Consider the following 6,761-nt stretch of genomic DNA (forward strand, 5'->3'; position numbering starts at 1 on the left):
GTCTAAGTTTCAGGAAGGAGTCTGCTATGGTTGTGGATAACCAATATTTGAGGAATAGATGCCTATTCAACTCGAAAGCAGTCGATAGGCCAAATATGGAATTATTTATATAAGATGAGTATTTAAATATTATTTTGGTAGTCAATCGAGTGCACACTTTTCTCACACAAGACTATTTTGAGTCTAAAATTATCGTCAGAGATAGATTATAGAGACATTATTGATTTTTGGTATAACATTGGTTGTCATGATTTCATTACCGACAATTTAAATACCGATACCATTTTACACGCTTATAAAATACTTTTTGTACTACACGGCTGTCCGTTTGTTTACAAAACAATTATTCTGCTATTACATACAGTGATTTTGTTTTATAAGCTATTGAAGATCTTTTGTTTAGAGGACTTATTATTGAATGTACTGATGTAAACCATTGGTTTGCTTATTCACTTGCCATCATTTGCTACCTCTGTTCTAATCAGTGGTAATCATTTTTTTAATTTTAGATATAGCTCATGTTATTTACATCTATGGAAAACACCTTTGTGAAATTTGAAGATATCTTGGTAGATATGCAATCTAATTAAACATATTTTTATTGTTTTAAGTTTTAACATTCAGCTTATCACCATAAAGGCATATACGATCTGCATTCTGATCATCTTGGTTTTTACTGAATATATGACGAGGTATAATAGTTAAGACTACAAATCCTTGGATGGAAGTTCATATATAATTTTATTCTCGTTCCCCTTTTTGGGATGAAGTCCTGCTTAATATATATTTACTTATGTTACTTGACCACTAATGTTATTGAGTTGAATGCAAAGAAATTTTATGTACATAAGTATATAGATTTATGGATTTGTCACCGATTCTGATATTAGCGTGTGTACAGATTTTGCCACCTGAATTAAACAAGACCTTGTTGAAGTCCGTACGGTGACCTATAGTTGTTAATGTTTGTGTCAGTTTGGTCTTTTTGTGGATAGTTGTCTCATTGGCAATCATACCACATCTTCTTTTTTATACTTATTGACCAAAGTGGTTGTATCCACATGGTCTCCCAGTTATACATTGACATATTTGATTATTTCATTGATACAGACAAAGCTACATAAGCATAACCGTTTGAGAGACTCATAACTGTTTGATACCATAATACAAGTTAAACTATCTTCAAAATATTGATGTTAATTTTATGAGAGAACTGTAGCTTTCGTTGGTCAGATTATATCCATTTCGTATATATGTCATAGGAATGTGGCTATACTATGATTGAATCGTTAGTTTTGATGTTATATCAGTCTATATGAATCTAATATTGGATTTTCAGTTCAAAGTTCAGAAAGCTTATACTCTGGCTGGAAAATCTTAAATGTGTTAATTTTAACATTTTGAATCTAATTTTTCGTGCCTCACTATGTTTATAGTGATACCAGTGGAACTGGATATGGTGGATGTTCAGTAGAAAATCCTTAGATTATTGCTCATGGTGTGTGTCATGAATACGATGTACACCATAGTTCTATTTGGAAAGAACTTACGGCTGTTAAATATATATGGCGTCTTGGACAGATTTTATGAGAGATAAACGCATTAATGGTTTACGGATAACCAAAACTTTTTGTTATTGTTTATATAAGGGCAGTATGAAGCCTTAATTGCAGATATTGCGTATGTCATTTTTTTGTGACTTGTTAGAAGCACACTTAAGTCTTGTTCTTAGAGGTTGAATGGATACCTAGGACAAAGAATAAAAATGCAGACTCTATAAGTCGTATCATAAATACTGATGACTGCCGTTATGCAGTATATATTGTTGAATATTTGGATTCCCTGTTTGGGTCCTCATGCAATTTATTGGTTTGTTAGTGATTATAACCATCGATTACCTGTATTTTACTCCAGGTATTGGAATGTACATTCAATGTTTATTGATGCGTTCACTATCTATTGACAAGGTTTAAATGGGTGTTATGTTCCCATAGTTTGCCTATTATTGAAAGTCCTTATGTATACATGCATCAGTGTAAGGCATATTTTACTATTATTTAACTTTTGAGGAGATCGGCGTATTATAAGCCGTTTTTATATGTCAAAGGAGATAAAATAATTTATCAGAAGGTATAAATGGGTGGTATGCTCCCCCAGTTTGCCTATTATTGAAAGTCCTTATGTATACATGTACAAGGCATATAGAACTATTATTTTACCTTTGTGGAGATCGGCGTATTACTGGCCTTTTTTTATGTCCCAAAGGAGACATATTTATTGATCAGGTGTTGGGTTTACATTACCTACCTACTAACAAAGCTAATTGTTATTTGGTAGAGGGAATACATCGGCTTTTGGTATATGTTTTACCATTTAGAGTGTTGGCTATTAGCATGGAGTTTAGGGTGACATTACATTAACTAGTATTAACTTGGTGATAGTTTTCATGTATTGGGGGCATTTTTATTGCATATGCTTTATTGCAATTTTTCATTTATTGGTGTAGAATGTATTGTATTGATGAACTATGTGAAAACTTGGATTGAACAACATATCAATTTAAATTTATGTTTTAATATGTTTTCTCCAGGTGTTCAGAAACGATATTGCTTTGTCTAGTTCTGTATGTATCTGCATACTATAGTACAGAGGGGCGCACTCAATTACTGGTGTAGATTCTACAACAGATTCTCAATTAGTGAAATATGTTTTTGAAGATGTTGAAAGAAATTAGGCCAACAAATCTGGAAGGAAGAGCCGATGAGTTATTACAGGATGCGTATAATAAGTTATTTTGATTATATAATCGTTTTAAACAATGTACCGTTGGTGCGTGTATATTGGGATACTATGTTTTAAGTGTATCAGAATTGTTGAATCTGCGTTATTATGAAATTAATTGCAAGTCAATACACATTTCAATTTGTATCGGAAAAACGGATGTTACAGAGATGGTTTATTATTGTGAAGAACGCACAAATTTGCGTCCAGTTCTTATTTGGAATTATATATGCATGGAGTAGCATTTAATGTGATTAAAATTTGTATTCATTCAGGAATTTGTCACAAGTGAAAGATTTTTTTTGTTTTTCGTTCAACAAATTAGCCTTTAAACTATACAAGGATGAGGGAACTTTCTTTGATGCAATTTTCTCCATTTGTTTCCGATATAAAAGCATACGGATAATATAGTATACGATCTTGTGGTGTTGTTACTGCTGCAAGGTTTGGTTTTTCAGATAGACTTTTTAAACGTCACGGACGTTGGAAGTCGGACACTTCAAAGGATGGCTATGTGAAAGACGTTTTATCAAAACGTAGGATTGTTTCTAAGAATTTGGGAAATGAATATCTTTTTTGTTTTATTTACATTTAGACTATATAATTTTGCATACATAGTACTAAATAGCTTCCCGCTCTTTGGATTCAGCATCGGCGTTGTCGTGCGACTATCCACTTTACAAAGTCTTTTGTATTTATCATAGCCTTTTATGTCGTTTATATTCAGAGTGTGTACATATATATACTTGGATATTTGGTACAAGTATTGGTTATACTTGGATATTTGGTACAAGTATTGGTTAAACTTGGATATTTGGTAGAAGTATTGGTTATACTTGGATATTTGGTACAAGTATTGATTATACTTGTTTATTTGGTGCAAGTATTGGTTTTATGTCTACATTGATGGGTGGTTTATACCAGGAGAATAAACGTTTATTCATTCACATCATGCACAATGTTTTGTTTAATTCATTGTAATCAGATGTAATCATGATTACTTTGCAAAGGTAATCATTAATTTATCAGACACTTTCAGAAATTGTGTAATCATTAATTTAATTTAATCAGCGTACAAATGACAAAGTAATTGTAATTTAATCAATTACATTGAAAGTAATCGGACCAATCTCTTGCGGGATGTATTAATATCGAGCCATTCCTAAAAAAATAACTTTACAGTGATAGGTTATAATTCAAAAGACAAATAAAAGACTCTATAACACCCAATTAAGGCAAGACCAGCACTTAGAATTTATACTCCCATTTATAGATTATTTATGATTTTTTTATTTCCTATGGTAAATTATTCATTTTAAGATGATGACGTTACCTTGTCATCATCTTATTGTGTTTATAGATCTCAACATGTTCGATTCACTCGTGTATGTAACAAAGTACTTGATTTAAACGAAAGCAATCTATGTATTACTGAAAAAAATTATTACACCAGGGTTTTCGATATCACAAACAAATAAAGATATTTACTAAATGTTATCATTGGTACAAGGACATCATTCGTAAATGTTAAGAAACATTCTGACATCCTATAGGAACAGGGTTTTCGCATCCAATATTTTATGGAAGTACTCCGTAAATGTGTCTATCTGTACATCTTATGGACACCATCACGAATTCGTTGGTCCATACGATGTGTCTGTGTCTAAACTAACAAAAGACATTTTTATCACGTATTAGATTGTGGTTTACTATTTTCGTCGTCTGGTCTTGAAGGTTTTAAGTACAACACATGACCTATTTCCCGAATATGACGAATTGTGAATACGCATTGCTACAATGTCACGGTATTTGTTTATCCAATATTCATGTATTTATCTATGATGTTGTATTTGTAATTCTGATCGGATATGGTTAAATGTTTTATAGCTTGTAGTTGTAATTCTATTTTTTTTCATTTTCTATTCGTCTATATCAGTAACAACAATTAATCACCCAGTCATTTATATGATTTAAGTTTAAAGCAATTATATGTTTACGATTTTTGTTTGCATTTTATTTAGAAGAAGTACCGACATAGCTAAAAATAAATACAATTATTTATCTAATTATCAACACAATTTTATATCAATATTCTTGAAATTGTTATATTATACATCAAATGACATAATGCTCCATAATTACATTCCGAATTTTGATTTATATCCTTTTTTTAGAAATTTACCTGAGACGTCACTTTTGTGGCGTTGATAGATTCGTGTGATAGACAGTTTCTCGGCTGTGTTGTGCTGTCTTTGTGTGATGTCCTATGGTGATTACACGTGTTTGTCGTTAATCTACGATTAACATGTCTTAATGAACGATTGTATTGTTTATCTGTGTTTTTGTCTGTCCTGAATGTGCTTGCATGTATTTGTACTGTACTCCTGTCATGTAATGGTGTCATTTTAGTGGTATATTTAACATTGCCATACAATTGCGAGGTTTGGACAGCCACAAAAATAGGTTCAACCAATTACTTTGTTCTTAAACTGTCTTGTACATGTACTAAGTCAGGAAAATGACACCTGTTATCTTATACTTTGTTTGGTTTTTTGCTGCACTTCAGTGTTTTTGTTGTTTCGGTGTTATACTCTTATAGTTGATGTGTTTATCTCAATTTTAGTTTGTAATCCGATTTTCTCAATCGATTTATTACTTTTGAACAGCAGTATAATACTATTATATAGGGTCTTTGCATCGAAAATCAAAACTAATTTTGACATCATCTCGTCTTTCATGAACTCTTTATCAAAGTCGTCTATATTACTGTCAATATCGAGTTTTCAGCAATGCCATTACAGTAATAATTTTTTTCACATATATGTAGTAACACAACGCTTTGAATACTGATTCCCAAACTTATTAGCTATACTCATCTTTCACGAACATCAAAATGATATCCTCAATTTTTCTTTTTATAAGATATTAAATCACTTGTCATCAAATTCATTTTTGTAATTGCAAATATATATGTAGCAATACACGAATCTTTGTCGTACAGATTTTGCGGTGTGGTTTGCAATTTATTCTAATTGTTGAAATTAAATAACGAGAGTTGAAATCTAAAGATGTTTTGTCAGAGTTGTTTAACCAGTACTCTTTGTATGGTCTGCTTTGTTTTGATATACAAGATACTTTAAGGAAGTCATTGGTGTTTAATAAGAACTAGTGTTTAATATACCCTTGATTAGTTTGGTGATATATTGTGTCACGTGATATAATATTGAAACAACACACACCGCAATTAATTTTTAATTTTCAATTTGGTTTTATTTCAGAACACACCATCAAAAACAAAATTCAAATAGATGAATAAAGTTTACGCTTACCTTTCGAAAAGTGAGGTTGAAAAAGGTGGTTTAATATTTTTAATCCGGACATCATGAAAAATAAAATGTTACCGTAGACTACTTCTATTTAAAAAATAGAAGGTGGGATATAATCATGCTTTATGAGTTACATTCTCGTTTTAAAATGAGTGGAGACACATCATAGGTTAACTATGTTTTTTTCCCTACAACATTTTTTCTCTCCCCAATTTGTGTTTTTAAGGAAACGTTATTTGATATGGCAATTAAAAAAAAAGGCATTTATGATGAAGGCATTTTTTTCAAAACATAAATGTATGTTAGTTCAAAAAGTACTTCATCGTATAAAAGGTCGTGAGAACTATTTATGGCTCTTTTTTTAAATGACAAACAACAGCTGAAAGAACTAATCCTTTAGTGTTTTACGCTTGATTTTACAAAAACGTGTGAAATGATCCCAAATTATATATTATTGATATAGTATATGAATGAAAAAAAGTAGTATCATGTACAAAACAGGTATTTATGAAATAACAGGTTTATATAATCTATATCAGCATAAATTTTTGTCTATGGAAAACTACATTCCGAACAACAAGAGTAAAAACCCTAAGAAATAAAATTAATTATATACCTTGTATATCCTTGGTTTTCAAATATTCGGCTTTCAGT

Source organism: Mytilus trossulus, chromosome 10 (genome assembly GCF_036588685.1).
Source record: "Mytilus trossulus isolate FHL-02 chromosome 10, PNRI_Mtr1.1.1.hap1, whole genome shotgun sequence".
NCBI classification, from domain to species: Eukaryota; Metazoa; Mollusca; class Bivalvia; order Mytilida; family Mytilidae; genus Mytilus; species Mytilus trossulus.